The sequence below is a fragment of the Scyliorhinus canicula genome, chromosome 20 (assembly GCF_902713615.1).
Source record: "Scyliorhinus canicula chromosome 20, sScyCan1.1, whole genome shotgun sequence".
NCBI classification, from domain to species: domain Eukaryota; kingdom Metazoa; phylum Chordata; class Chondrichthyes; order Carcharhiniformes; family Scyliorhinidae; genus Scyliorhinus; species Scyliorhinus canicula.
In genome coordinates this window covers 25,674,302-25,690,206 of record NC_052165.1, presented here as the reverse complement: position 1 = coordinate 25,690,206, position 15,905 = coordinate 25,674,302, and the positions used below count along the sequence as shown (strand labels likewise).

Genomic DNA, 15,905 nt, shown 5'->3' with positions numbered 1-15,905 from the left:
GGTTCGATTCCCGGCTGGGTCACTGTCTGTGTGGAGTCTGCACGTCCTCCCCGTGTGTGCGTGGGTTTCCTCCGGGTGCTCCGGTTTCCTCCCACAGTCCAAAGATGTGCGGGTTAGGTGGATTGGCCATGCTAAATTGCCCGTAGTGTCCTAATAAAAGTAAGGTTAAGGGGGGGGGTTGTTGGGTTACGGGTATCGGGTGGATACATGGGTTTGAGTAGGGTGATCATGGCTCGGCACAACATTGAGGGCCGAAGGGCCTGTTCTGTGCTGTACTGTTCTATGTTCTATGTTCTATTATCCATAGAGGAATATGTTGGGGCATGTATGGGCTCCGCCCATGGCTCCTCCCCTTGAAGGGAGGTATAAAGAGCAGTCGACCTGTAGATGGTTCTCAGTATTGGATCAGTCGCAGGCAGGCATTGTTCTAAGTTGATTAAAGCCACGGTTTACTTCTACTCTTGTCTCAAGTGAATTGATGGTCGCATCACTCTCTGTAGCTGGAAATAGTCAGAGCTGGTGGTGTTAGTTCGAACACTCGCTTTGGGAGCTTTGATCAGGATCCTCACCCAGGCGATCAATCCCGCTCCTAGCCCAAACCGTTCCAATACATCGAGGAGGTAGCTCCATTCGACTGTGTCAAAGGCCTTTTCTGCATCCAGGGAGACGATCACCTCTGGTGTTCTCTCCCAAGGGGTGGGGATCATTATCACATTCAGCAGGCGCCTGATGTTCGCTGTGAGCTGCCTACCCTTGACCAAGCCTGTTTTGTCCTCTGCGACCACCTCTGGTACACAGCCCTCTAGCCTTTTGGCCAGGACCTTTGCGAGTATTTTCGCATCCATGTTCAGCAGTGAAAAGGGTCTGTATGATCCACATTCTGTCAGTTCTTTATCTTTTTTGGGTATTAGTGAGATTGTGGCCTGCGCTAGCATTGTTCTGTTAATCAGTCAGTCCATAAGAGGGTCTTTTAGGAGTCTGATAACAGTGGGGAAGTAGCTGTTTTTGAACCTGTCCGGGCGTGTTCTCAGCCTTTTGTGTCTCCTGCCCGATGAAGAAGTTGAAGTCACAGGTAACTAATCCACAAACGAGAAATACAAAGTATTGACAACATTTTCATCTGGGTCTGCTTCACTTGTAACGGCAATCATGCATTTACAATGTGCTCGGACGTACAATACTGAATATTCTAAGTGTGTGCCAACAATATCAATGACCATCTTTGCAATCTACTAGTTGCCAAAGAATTTTAAAAAAATTTTTAGGATACCCAATAATTTTTTCCAATTAAGGGGCAATTTAGAGTGGCCAATCTACCTATCCTGCACATCTTTTTGGGTTGTGGGGGCGAAACCCACGCAGACACGGGGAGAATGTGCAAACTCCACACAGACAGTGACCCAGGGCCGGGATTCGAACCCGGGTCCTCAGGGCCGTAGGCAACACTGCTAACCACTGTGCCACCGTGCTGCCCTTAGTTGCCAAAGAAAGTATACCTTTATATGGCCCAAAGATTGTAGTCAAGAGTCGATGATTTGTCAAAAGGGTAAAATGATGCCCATAATTTTAATGTTGGAACCTTCTAACACACCAAAAACGGTGCTCAAAGCTTCTTTTTCTAGCTGCCGTAATTCTTTTATGCACCAGTAAGAGTGCATGAAGCAAATGTTATCTGTCATTCCTCTCCTGAAAGCTGAATGTACGAGATGACTGTACCATACGGTGAGCATTGCAAGCTAACTACAACTTCATTTTTGGATTCTAATGAACCAACAGCTCTGATTTCAATAAAGCTTCTTTCATTTTAATGAAATTCTCACATTTCTCTGGCCAGTGCCATGCCTGTTTGACACATAGTAACGGTAGTAAAGGCTTCAATCATGTTGCTAAATTCGGCACAAATTTACCATAATAATTGATCAATCCCAAATCGATCTTAATTGTGTTACATTATGAGGATGTAGTGCTTCTGGGATTGCTGACATTTCCTTGGTTTTTCTGTAAACTGCCTTTGTCAATGATATGAAAAAGTCACACTTTTCCCCACTTTCCCTCTTTCAGGCTCACCTGGACCGTTACTAACCTTTTGACCTCAGCTTCGAGGGCTATCACCCTGTCGCTCTGGTCTGAGGCGGCCCTCTCCAACTCCAGAATCGTTTTTTTCTGCACCTTCACTTCCCTTTCCTGGCCTTTGATGGTCTGCTGCATTTTGTACGTCATCTACTTCATTATTGCTTGGACTCCGACCAGAGCGCCTCCTTTATGCTGGTTGCTGCGTCCTACTCATGCTCTGCCACTTGGTCCGCCATCATTTTCACTTTCAGACTCGCCTGTACCTCCGTCTCGTCTTGTAGGGCCGCCTGCCTGCGCGTCAGCCACACATGCGCTTTTCCTCACTGCTGCTGCTGCTTGCGTCTCGATGTCCCTTCGCCTTTGCAGTCACGTTTTTCTTTCCTCCAGCCATCTATCTGTCTCTTTCCCCACTGCTGTTCCTTACCCTGAGGTTGCTCTCACTTCCCCAGCTCCTCTGCTCTCGCTGGGTGTGCTCGGGCTTCGTGTTTCCTTTTTGTTTTGTTGGGAGTGGGTTTGTGTTTCGTTCCCTTCCTTTCTTTCTCTCTTTTTCCTTGTCTCTTTATTTATTTATTTATCTTTTTTTCCCACTGCTCCTTTTTTCCCCCCCCTCTTCCTTTACAGGAGGGTTTTGGAGATAAGTTTCCTGGTGCAGATGGGAGTCCCTCTTTGTCTCGCTGCTCACCACATCGAGGATACATATTGATAATGTTGGTCCACTGGAGGGACACATGCTCTTAGTGATTGTGGACGCACACTTGAAATGGCCAGAAGTCGCGATAATGAAGTCAATGACGACTGAGCAGACCACTGAAAAATTATACAAAATATTTGCAAGATTTGGAACACCAGAGCAGATTGTCAGTAATAATGGTTTGCAGTTTACTTCGAAGGAGTTTAAGAACTACTTGAAAGGGAATGAGTTCCACCATTTCAAGTTAGCTCCAAACCATCCAGCAACGAATAGGTCGGCCGAACATTTTTGTGCAATCAATAAAGCATTCTATCAATGCGTTGAAGGATCAGGAATTCTTTGCCGCAGAAGGCTGTGGAGGCCAAATCACTGAGTATCTTGAAGGACCAGGGGATATCATCAGGAAAAGTAAACAAATTTCTAATATTGTATCGGAACACTGTACATCCTACCAACCAATGTTGTTGGTTAAGAAGAAAACAAGATTGATTTGCTAACTCCACCTGATACTTCAGAGAAACGACAACAACAAGCACAAATTGATAGGAGAGAGAAAATCTCTAACACGTGAGTATTCGAACAGGGAGAGAGAGTGCTAGCAAGTAAACACACCAGCAACGAGAAATGGGTACCAGCTATGATCATAGCAAAGACAGGTCCAATATGATCCACTATACAGATGGATGATTAAAGAGTTTGGTGGTGTCATATTGGTGAGTTACTTGCTGCACAAAGTGAGTTTGCAGAAATACCTTTAGAAGATCTAAAACTATACTTTGGAATGGAGACCAGAGACAGTGATGAGTTTAGATTCTGTTTCTGAGGACTTTTCAATGCCTATAGTGACAGAGACTGAAATAACTACTCAAGAAGTACCATCTACAGAAAAGAATGAAGACACTTCATAGTTAGCAAGTAGCCAAGTTCAAGAACACCAAATTCTACCAAAAAGGAATAGACGTCTGTTGCCACACAGACTGTTGCTTTGAAATGTGTACATGCATAGACATAACGTCAGGAGATCTGTTAATTGTATAAATGTTAATTGTTGTCATTGCTCTAATGATGAGGGATAGGTGTTCTGTATCTGGGATTACATTCTTGCTGGTTCTGTGTCACGAGATGTGTAGTGATGTCGGCAGAGTGTTTGTGTGGGCATCTCCATACCTTTTCCCTTGATACAAAGAAATATAACAAATTCAGATTTCCAGCAATATTTTATTCCTGTGCATACACTGTGGAACTACAAGTATGTGCCTGCGCAGCCGCAAAGGTGGAGAGACAGACCCTGCCGCGCAGCCGCAGAGGTGAAGGGGGAAAGAATAAGCAGCCTGTACTGCGCAGCCGCAGAGGTAAAGGTAAAACCCAGCTGGTAAAACGCAGGCGCGCGGGGGAAGAGTCGGATTTGCGCAGCCGCGCGCGGGCGGGAGGAGGCAGCTCATCCAGGGGGGTGGGAAAAACAGCCGATGATGCGCAGCCGCAGAGGGTGGAGGGGGCAGCCAGTCGGTGCCGCGCAACCGCAGTGGGGGGAGAGAGAGAAAGAACGGACAGCCGGTACTGCGCAGCTACAGAGGGTGGAGGAGGGGAAGCCAGCCAGTGCCGCGCAGCCGCAGATGGTGGAGGAGGGGAAGACAGCCGGTGCCGCGCAGCCGCAGAGGGGACAGCGGACAGCCGGCCCTGCGCAGCCGCACCAGGTCGCTGAGGTGTTGAAGTCTCGAAGCCGAGAGAGGAAACGGCGAGAGCAGGTGGAGGAAAGTTGAGTGTGTGGCTGGGCACAACGATAGCGCGTCCGAGATGAAAACAAATCAGTAACTGCAGCAGCGACTCTGGACGTTTTTGCCCCCCTCCCGGCGGTTTACGGTGAGGACGGTTTGTTGTTCGGCAGGTGTCAGGTGAGGAAGGGGCTGTGACGTTAGATGTTTTTTATACCTGGAGAGTCCCGGGCAGCATCCGCGGGGCCCTGTTGGTGTCCATCCGGCTGCAGGATCCGGGACCTGCCGCGCGACCAACGGTTTTAACGGTGCGACGTTCCATTATTTTCCAACTCGGTTCCATTGGAGGGGAAGTGGCGGGGTTCTGATTTATTTCATAATGAATGGACCGAGCTGTTGGCCGCCGCGGAGATGCCGCCAGCAGCCGAGCCTGGTCGATTCAGCCCTCCTGCCTCTCGCATCTCCCGGCCTTGTGTCAGCGGTCAAAGCCCACCCTGCTGCCCGCTGGGAACGTCCTGTCAATTTACGATGGTGCATCAGGTTGAACGAAGGTTTTTTTTGGGGAGGGATTATATGTAAAAACCCAGCAGTTCCCCAGAAATAACCTGTTTTCTATTATGAATTGCAAGGGGGTGGGGCGGTTTGTAAAAGCAAATGTGTTTTAGCAGCAGCATTGATGAAAGGAGAGGATCATCTGCAAAGGATTTGTAGTTAATACAGTGAGAATTCTGGGATTTTGCAAACCTTGTTGTCAGTTGGCATAGTGGTGTAGGCATCAGGAATGCGAATGCATTCAGGTTAGTTGACTGCAAAAAGAAAATCACCCAGTCACACTGCACATAATTTCTGCATACAGTCCCCCTACTGCTCTGTTGACAAGAAGTGTGTATAAAATATTAACAGTATGCAATTTCATTTTTCTTTCAATAGTTAACAAAGCACACTTGAGGTTAGATTTCTGCATCATCCATAAATTTTGAATATTTCCTTACAGTGCAATTGTAGTGTTTTGCATGTCCGTTTGGTCCTTGCATTCTTGTGCGAATCCTTGGTGGGATAGCTTTATGACAGTATTTGCTGACAAACCTTCAGGCTTTCTGAACCCACTTGATCTTTGTTTATAAACTGCTTCTTCACTGCATGGAAGTTCTGTGTGGCTGCCATCATCTTTTATCACAATATTCTTGTAGTTACTGTTTTTTAAAATATATTTATATCAGGCTTTTCCCTTTTTATAAATAACACAAATCCTCAAGATTAGGACAGCACAATTATAAATGCTTCAGCATACACAAATACAGGAGTAGATAGGAGAACAACAAAACAGTTGGTCTCGCTTAATCATTAAATCTGGTGCCTGTGTTTACACCAGGAGAAACGGTGGGCAGGATTCTCCAATAATGGGGCTATGTCCCCACTCCATCAAAACGCAGGCGCTTCTTCAAGAAATCTAGCCAGGATCTTCCAGGAACATTGAGGGTATACACTCCAAGAACAAATAATTATGGGTTGTGCTTATAAAGATTAAATGATGAGCAGTGCCGGAGCTTTCAAACGCAGCTGCTCTCACGCTAACATCATGTGGCACCCCTCTTTATTTCTAATATGTTAGAATAACGATTGTATAATAGGGCTTTCATTTGTTGACGTATGTGAGCAAACTATATTACAGAGTCTTTTATTTGTCCTTTATGTAATAGATATATCTGTGTATGCTGTATAAATTAAACAAAAAACTACCAATAGTCAAGAGTAGAGCTGAAATACATTAGGTTAGGTTTGGGAGGCTTGGGCAAAAGGAATAATGAGATTATCACATCACATTGTGATCTATATTGTGAATTTCCTTGTATTGGAATTGTAGAATAGACACCTTTTTTGTTATCATTTGTAGTTTCTCTCTCACTGCTTCTGGGTCACGTTCAATGATTAAAAATTGTGATATTATCCTAATCTTGTGTGATCCAACATTTGGTTACTGCGATCCTATGATGACTTTGAAGTTGTGGACCATTTTTGATTACTGTGGCTGCCGAGGCAAACATTGATCTGTTAGAATTTAATAATGCATAAGCACATTTCTATGAAGTAATCTAGACAATATATGAGAAGTTTAAATATGTTCTTATCAGACATTATTAATTTATTCAAGATTGTTGGCTATAATTCAATAAATTCCAGTGGCCTTCTCAATAGTGTGTACATCCATTCTTCATGCCTTTACCATAGACTTGTGAAAAATAATTCCCGATCTAACAATATCTGTAGTCCAGTTCAACATAATCAAAAGTGCCTCGCCACTCACTTAAATTGCCCATTGTTTTAAGGTGAGAAACATATTCTTTTAGCAGGAAATCAAAAGAAAGTCAGTGTCATAAACTAATGTTCTACTGGAGTCTCCCCTCTGATTTATTTTAATGAATGATTATTCTGTACTATTATTGAGAATGACTATTTTAGCTTTGAGAACCAACGGCAAAATGGGAAATGCAGTTTCATAGCAAGACTGACCCTTTTACTATCAGCAAGCAATTAGGAAGGCAAATGGAATGCTGGTCTTTATTACTACCATTGTCCAATGTGTGCAGGAGGGTTTCCTGACACAGTATGTAGATAGGCCAATGAGAGGCGAGGCCATATTGGATTTGGTACTGGGTAATGAACCAGGACAGGTGTTAGATTTGGAGGTAGGTGAGCACTTTGGTGATAGTGACTCAATTCTATTACGTTTACTTTAGTGATGGAAAGGGATAGGTATATACCGCAGGGCAAGAGTTATATCTGGGGGAATGGCAATTACGATGCGATAAGGCAAGACTTAGGATGCATCAGATGGGGAGGGAAACTGCAGGGGATGGGCACAATGGAAATGTGGAGCTTGTTCAAGGAACAGCTACTGCGTGTCCTTGATGAGTATGTATCTGTCGGGCAGGGAGGAAGTGGTCGAGCGAGGGAACAGTGGTTTACTAAAGTAGTTGAAACGCGTGTCAAGAGGAATAAGGAGGCTTATGTAAAGATGAGACGTGAACGTTCTGTTAGAGCGCTCGAGAGTTACAAGTTAGCTAGGAAGGCTCTAAAGAGAGAGAGCTAAGAAGAGCCAGGAGGAGACATGAGAAGTCTTTGGCAGGTAGGATCAAGGATAACCCTAAAGCTTTCTATAGATATGTCAGGAATAAAAGAATGACTAGGGTAAGAGTAGGGCCAGTCAAGGACAGTAGTGGGAAGTTGAGCGTGGAGTCTGAGGAGATAGGAGAGGTGCTGAATGAATATTTTTCGTCAGTATTCACACAGGAAAAAGACAATGTTGTCGAGGAGAATACTGAGATACAGGCTACTAGACTAGACGGGCTTGAGGTTCATAAGGAGGAGGTGTTAGCAATTCTGGAAAGTGTGAAAATAGATACGTCCCCTGGGCTGGATGGGATTTATCCTAGGATTCTCTGGGAAGCTAGGGAGGAGATTGCTGAGCCTTTGGCTTTGATCTTTAAGTCATCTTTGTCTACAGGAATAGTGCCAGAAGACTGGAGGATAGCAAATGTTGTCCCCTTGTTCAAGAAGGGGAGTAGAGACAACCCCGGTAACGATAGGCCAGTGAGCCTTACTTCTGTTGTGGGCAAAGTCTTGGAAAGGTTTATAAGAGATAGGATGTATGATCATCTGGAAAGGAATAATTTGATTAGGGATAGTCAACACGGCTTTGTGAAGGGTAGGTCGTGCCTTACAAACCTTATTGAGTTCTTTGAGAAGGTGACCAAACAGGTGGATGAGGGTAAAGCAGTTGGTGTGGTGTATATGGATTTCAGTAAAGCATTTGATAAGGTTCTCCACGGTAGGCTATTGCAGAAAATACGGAGGCATGGGATTCCGGGTGATTTAGCAGTTTGGATCAGAAATTGGCTAGCTGGAAGAAGACAAAGGGTGGTGGTTGATGGGAAATGTTCAGACTGGAGTCCAGTTACTAGTGGTGTACCACAAGGATCTGTTTTGGGGCCACTGCTGTTTGTCATTTTTATAAATGACCTGGAGGAGGGCGTAAAAGTATGGGTGAGTAAATTTGCAGATGACACTAAAGTTGGTGGAGTTGTGGACAGTGCGGAAGGATGTTACAAGTTACAGAGGGACACAGATAAGCTGCAGAGCTGGGCTGAGAGGTGGCAAATGGAGTTTAATGCAGAAAAGTGTGAGGTGATTCATTTTGGAAGGAATAACAGGAAGACAGAGTACTGGGCTAATGGTAAGATTCTTGGTAGTGTGGAAGAGCAGAGAGATCTCGGTGTCCATGTACATAGATCCCTGAAAGTTGCCACCCAGGTTGAGAGGGTTGTTAAGAAGGCATACCGTGTGTTAGCTTTTATTGATAGAGGGATTGTGTTTCGGAGCCATGAGGTCATGTTGCAGCTGTACAAAACTCTGGTGCGGCTGCATTTGGAGTATTGCGTGCAATTCTGGTCGCTGCATTATAGGAAGGATGTGGAAGCATTGGAAAGGGTGCAGAGGAGATTTGCCAGAATGTTGCCTGGTTTGGAGGGAAGATCTTATGAGGGAAGGCTGAGGGACTTGAGGCTGTTTTTGTTAGAGAGAAAGTTAAGAGGTGACTTAATTGAGGCATACAAGATGATCAGAGGATTAGATAGGGTGGACAGTGAGAGCCTTTTTCCTTGGATGGTGATGTCTAGCACGAGGGGACATAGCTTTAAATTGACGGGAGATAGATATAGTACAAATGTCAGAGGTAGGTTCTTTAAGGGCGTGGAATTACCTGCCTGCAACAGTAGTGGACTCGCCAACACTAAGGGCATTCAAATGGTCATTGGATAGACCTAGATGATAAGGGAATAGTGTAGATGGGCTTGAGAGTGGTTTCACAGGTCGGCGCATCATCGAGGGCCGAAGGGCCTGTACTGCGCTGTAATGTTCTATTGGAGATGGAGTATAAAAGTAGGGACGTCTTGCTACAACTGTACAATGAATTGGTAAGACCACACCTAAAGCATTGTGTACAGCTTTGGTTTCCTTACTTGAAGAGGGATGAACCTGCATTGGAGTCAGTTCAAAGAAGCTTTACTGGGTTGATTCCCAGGACGTAGGGGTTGACTTAGGAAGAAAGATTGAGCAGGTGATGTCTGTACTCGCTGGCATTTAAAAGAATAAGAGGTGATCTTGTTAAAACAGATTCTGAGGGTGCTTGGCAGGCCAGATGCTGAGAGAAAGTTTCCCCTTGAGGAACCTAGAACTAGCGGGTGCAGTTTAAAATAAGGGACCTTTCATTTAAGGTGGAATTGAGGAGTTTCCTCCTGAGGGTCATTAGTTTTGAAATTCAAGGAAGTTGAGGGTTTCTGAGGACAGGCAGGAAAATGGAGTTGAGGCTACTATCAGATTAGCCAGACCTTATTGAAGGAGAGCAGGCTCGTGGGGCCGCATGGCGTGCTCCTATTTCTTGTGTTCTATCAAATTCACGTCATAATGGGAAATGTGAAAACCACGATCTTTCCAGCACAAGAATCTATTAGCTCTAAAATTTAAATATATAAGAACAATGTACTCCTGGGACTGGTTTAGCAGAGGGCTAAAGTGTTGGCTTTTAAAGCAGACCAAGGCAGTCCAGCAGCATAGTTCAATATCCGTACCAGCTTCCCCGAACAGGTGCCGGAATGCGGCGACTCGGGGCTTTTCACAGTAACTTCATTTGAAGCCTACTTGTGACAAGAAGCGATTTTTTTTCATTTCATTTCATTTCCTGCATTATGGTGCTTTAAAATATTAAACCTGAAATCATTCCAAATCCCGTTCATCCCATCTTGGGACAACTTGTCTGAAGCGTGGCTAAAAAGGCCATCAGGTCTATCATTGTCTATGAAACAAATAGCTGAAAAAGAGTAGCTGCAGCTTTTCCCTTTTCACTTATTTCCATTTAATTTTTCCCTTTCATACAAATTTAAGAATTGTCTTTTGTGTTGCGTTAAGAGTGTATTTTATTCTAAGCTGCATTTTTCTTAATAGCCTGTTAGCTACTATAGTATGTATTTTTACTTATTTTTCTTTAGTCTCTGTTTCTGAGCCACTGACTCGATCTGAGGCTGAAACAAACTTTTGGTAATCATAGTGTTGTATTTGATTCCTCCAGCTCACGACCACATTAATTCAATAACTAAGGCTACCTACCTCCACCTCCAGAACATTGCCCATCTCTGCCTTGCCGTAGCGTATTGGTTGCTGAAACCTTCATGCATGCCTTTTGTGTCTCTGTTATCTTTGGACGTAACAATTCTAGTGCTTTGCTGGTAGACCTCCCATCTTTGACTCGATATAAAACTTGAACTCATCTCAAACTCTGCCCACCTTCTAATTTGCACCAAATCCCATTTTAATATTCTCATCCTTGTTTTAAAATTCTTCCATGGCCTCATTCCTTTCTATCTCGGAAACCTCCTCTAGCACTGCAATCCTCAGATCTTTGCATTCCTCCAATTCTTTTCCCTTGAGCATCCCTGATTTGAATCACTTCACTATTGGCGCCTCGCATTTAGCAGCTTCTGCCTTATGCTCTGGAATTCACTCTCTTAAGCTCCCTACTACCTCTTTTCTCATTTAAAACATTCCTTTAAAAAACATGTCTTCGACTAAACGTTTGGATACCTGTCCTATTATCCTTATGTGACTCAAAGTGTCAAATTTTGTTTGATAAACTCCTTTTACAGATACACCTTTTTGAGACTTTACTAATTAAATATGCTAATTAAATGTAAATTTTTAAATATTAAAACTCAGAACAAATTTTAAATGATCAGTGTGTCTTGCTGTTCGTTACATATTGTCACTCCCTTCACCCTGTTCCTTTTTTTTTCTTTATAAATTTAGATTAGCCAATTATTTTTTCTAATTAAGGGGCAATTTAGCATGGCCAATCCACCTACTCTGCACATTTTTGGGTTGTGGGGGCGAAACCCACGCAGACACGGGGAGAATGTGCAAACTCCACACGGACAGTGACCCAGAGCCGGGATCGAACCTGGGACCTCAGCGCCGTGAGGCGGTTATGCTAACCACTAGGCCACCGTGCTGCCCACACCCTGTTCCTTTAATGAAAAGGTGGGAATTAAAAATTGCAAGCACTGTACACTCCTACTAGCTTTACCCAGTAGGCAGCAGCTGCTCATTTCTGGTGATTTTCAGTTTAAATGTGTTTTTCGGGCAGTAATCGCCTTGATTATGTGTCACTTCATCAGACTTGGAGCTGGGTCAAAGGAGGTAGGATTGATTTCTCAGTTATTTAATTATATAGTACCCCCCCCCCCCCCACCCCAAATACCACCCCTGAGGAATTGTATATATCTCTCTATCGACCTATATGCTTTGTATCTGCACCTATAATGAAAATCTCTACAGTAATTTTTGATGTGCATATTTATAATGGAAAACACCTTTGTAAGTTTGTCGCTCCAAAGTCTGACCACCACTGACAGGTAGTTGTCGCTATGTTAGTGTGAAAAATGTCCATTGGCAGTTATCAATATAAATGTGGACACAAACTGTAAAAATAAGGCCAGAGGATGTAACCATTCAAAATAGGAGCTGACAAATCTCTATGCTCTTGTCTAATAATCTCCCACTTTCTAACTGCTTTGCGTGAAGACTGCACTTGCTCTTGACTCTAGCTCCACCATCATGGGAAACCTTGGAAATTGGTGGCTTAACACCTTGTCTGATGAGTTTTCTTTAACCAAATTGGGGACAGTCACTTCAAAATGGTCCATTTTATAATTAATTATTGCCGCAGATACATTATTTTGAGGATATATCCTGTTTAAATGGGGACAATCACTTCAAAATGGCCTATTTTATATTTAATTACTGCTGCAAATACATTATTTTGAGGATATATCCTGTATGGCTTTATTTGAATTGCCAATATTGTTTACAAATCACAAGAATTGACTGCGGAAATACCAGGTTGGGTAACAACCATCATCGGATGTAAAATTTACTGCTCCTATTGGAATGTTATTCTGCACGTGTTCTGGAGGAGTATTTTATATGATTGGAGGGCGTTTTATATGACTTTAAGTTTAATTTCCTTTGGAATGATGTGTATCTACTTCATAAAACAGCCCATTTTTCTGTCAATTGCGACATTTTCAAAGTTCTTCCTGATCTCACACAAACTAATTTTCATTAATACACTGCTTCCTGAATACTGTCGTGGTGAGATGTTTTCTATCTTAAAAGGACAATATGCATTTGTATACAGTCGTTTCTTTTACATTCTAATTTTGCATTTGGTAATTGAGTGTTTATACCAATGCTTTGTACTGAACTATAAATAATTTATTTTCTATTCTTCGTGTTTTTAAATAAATAAAGAAGGCACATAAGCTTGTGTGACAGCTGGCATTTGTAACCTGTTGAAAGCAGGTACAGTTAATGACTTGGAAATATTGGTTTAAAAAGTGGATATAGTGGTAAGAATTGAAGAGTTTGATGTTTTGAGATTAATTTTTTATAAATTGAGAGTACCCAATTAATTTCTTTTCCAATTAAGGGGCAATTTAGCGTGGCCAATCCACCTAGCCTGCACATCTTTGGGTTGTGGGGTGAAACCCACGCAAAAACGGGGTGAATGTGCAAACTCCTCACAGACAGTGACCTAGAGCCAGGATTGAACCTGGGACCTCGGTACCGTGAGGCTGCAGGGCCAACCAACTGCGCCACCGTGCTGCCACTTGTTTTGAGATTAATATCATTAATTGCTGTTGTTGGTGTTAATTTTTTTACTTTTCGGAAGTACTTTTGAAATTGCTGATACTTGCAAAATGCTTTCTTTTTGAAATTATGAAGGAATAGAAAGAAGGTTTATAAGATTGAAGAGTAAATCAAAGAATGGGAGATAGAAATTCAATTATGATAATTTCCATTAATGGGGTTCCAGGGACAACAAGCTTCCAGCAGCAATTTTATTTTTTATCAGGAAAGCAGCCAGCACTATCCACACTATTGGCTGCAAGCCTATATGAGGTACTGCCTGTCACAAACAAGCAACTTGATGTTAAGGGAGTGGAATATTTTTCCATTCATAAAAGATATCAGAACTTTGATAGGACACACACAAGGCTATGTGGGTGCAGTCTGTGGTACCTGGCAACCTGGAGTAGCCTGACCCTGCTTTCCTCTGTCTGTAAGGAAATGTTAGCATTCTGTAGTGATTTCTCTGTTACAATGAGTAGATAACTGGGAGATGTCACTGATGTTGCCTGCTCTGGTCTGAAATGGCCTCTGCAGACATTGGCCGTGTTATTCAAGACTCTAGTTTTGACTGCAATAGGTGACATTGCTTGGTGGCAGCACTTTCATGAAGTAAAACTGCTGAGAGATTGTTTCCCAGTGATGTTAAGGTAGATGCGTTCACTGAAGAGCTGCTGTAGTAATGGCTTCCTGTGCAGCTCCTCCCACCTGTGCTTGTTGCCTCCTAGCCGCACATTCTCATCCTCCAGTCCTTAACGTACTGTTACCAGATCATCCAAGACTGGGAAGCTTTTATGTTTCCCTATTGTTATAAATGTTGCCTTTTATTTATTAATATATCAAGACTATTGTATGGAATAATATATTAGTTATATATAATAATATATATTTATATTAATATATCAGGGGCTGGTTTAGCACAGGGCTAAATCGCTGGCTTTGAAAGCAGACCAAGGCAGGCCAGCAGCACGGTTCAATTCCCGTACCAGCCTCCCCGAACAGGTGCCGGAATGTGGCGACTAGGAGCTTTTCACAGTAATTTCATTTGAAGCCTACTTGTGACAATAAGCGATTTTCATTTCATTTCATATTAGACTATTATAAAAACAAATTGCAGCAGATGGTGGAACCTGAAACCAAAACAGAAAATACTGTACAATTTCAGCAGGTCTGACAGCTTCTGTGGAGAGCTAACGTTTTGAGTCTGGCCAGGAACTTCAATTTCTCACCAACAAAAACAGAATATACTGGACAATTGCATCTGACAAAGCTTTGACAAAGAGTCATTCAGACGCGACATCAGTGAGAGTTTGGTTCAAGTTAGAATCAGAGCTTGATGGGAAATGGAATGAGAGTTTGGTCAAGTTAAAATCAGAGCTTGATGGGAAATGGAATGTCAAGTTTGTGCTAATATGTGTACGTGCCTTGTGAGATGAATTGCTCCTGTGAGAAGGCGTTATCACGGCCTTGGTTGTCTGGAAAACCTGTGAACTTTCCGTGGGAATCTGTAACTGTTTGTGAGAACCTCACTCCTCAGGACTTTTGATAAAGAATTGATATGTTATGAAACTTGTGAACTAACTGTATTACTAATGATGGGAAGAAATAATTACATGAAGGAGTGGTTCAATGAGCTAATTGTATGACTAATGATTGAAAGGCTTGAGGGGTTTTGTAATAATATATAGTCAACTGTAACTAAGAAAAAATTGCTTTTCACTTGCTGTAACTCAGTTACACTTGTGCAGCAGCCCCGCGGTAAATGAAAGGTTCTTTGAAGTTATCTGGTGTTTGACTGATAATTACCTTGGGACTGAAAATTTAGAATTCTCATCAGCTCCCTTCTCTCTCCACAGATGCTGTCAGATCTGCTGAGATTGTCCAATATTTTCTGTTATGGAAATAATGTATAACGTTAAAATCTGGTTTGAATTATGTCTTGCATACCTTGGTCTAATTATCCCCTCCCTCTAGCGCCAATTAACATGAAGACTTCTATGAGAAACTGGGATATCAGTTAATATGTAAATGCTCATTGTCACAATGCTCATGCTTCAGAACTTTAAAAGAAAAAAGTGACCAAGAATTCCAGTTGGAATCATCTGTAAAAAGTAATACTGCAGTTTCTTTGGGCCAGTTGGTCCATACCAATTAAGTGTTCAATGCATGAACACTCCTTGTCGTCATTTACTGCTTGTATTTCTTTTTCCTCATAATTAACCAGGCCATCCTATTTAACACAGTCAAGTCTAGTCTTTTTTGGGAAATATTTTTCTTATAATTTTAAACAATTTTTCTACAAGCATACAATAACTCAGAATAACAACTAAACCGTAAGAACCGCCCTCCACTTCCCCTTACAACAATATAACCTCACCACTGACCCCCACCCCCGCCAAAGCTAACAGTGGGCCAACTCTTTAAAGTACATTTATAAACGGCCATCACCTATGTTAAAGCCCTTCCACCGACCCTCTCACGGTAAACATGACCTTCTCGAGGTGCAAAAATTCCATCAAGTCACTGTTGGGACTCTTGCATTAGCTCCTAATAAGAGTCGGTAGTCCAGTTGGTTGGAAGTGTCAAAAATGCGACTTTATTGCTAATTACTCACTCAAATACACTTGAATAAGAACTAAATCAAAACTTAGAAACAAAATATAAAACAATACATAAAAAAGACAAGCACA

At 42.6% G+C, this 15,905-nt stretch overlaps 1 protein-coding gene across 15 annotated transcripts in view; it reads left to right on the top strand.

Moving 5' to 3' along the window:
- Positions 1–4,425: 4,425 nt before the first annotated feature.
- Positions 4,426–15,905, top strand: part of LOC119954844 (RAB3A interacting protein (rabin3)) — a 79,122-nt gene continuing 67,642 nt past the window's right edge. For 5 of the 15 annotated variants that reach the window (XR_005458318.1, XR_005458315.1, XR_005458316.1 and 2 more), the window contains exon 1: positions 4,433–4,656. The gene's annotated coding sequence lies outside the window, so the exon portion shown is untranslated. Of the gene's footprint in view, positions 4,657–15,905 lie in introns of all 15 variants that reach the window. The other 10 variants (XR_005458317.1, XM_038780415.1, XM_038780410.1 and 7 more) reach the window with 8 other exon arrangements.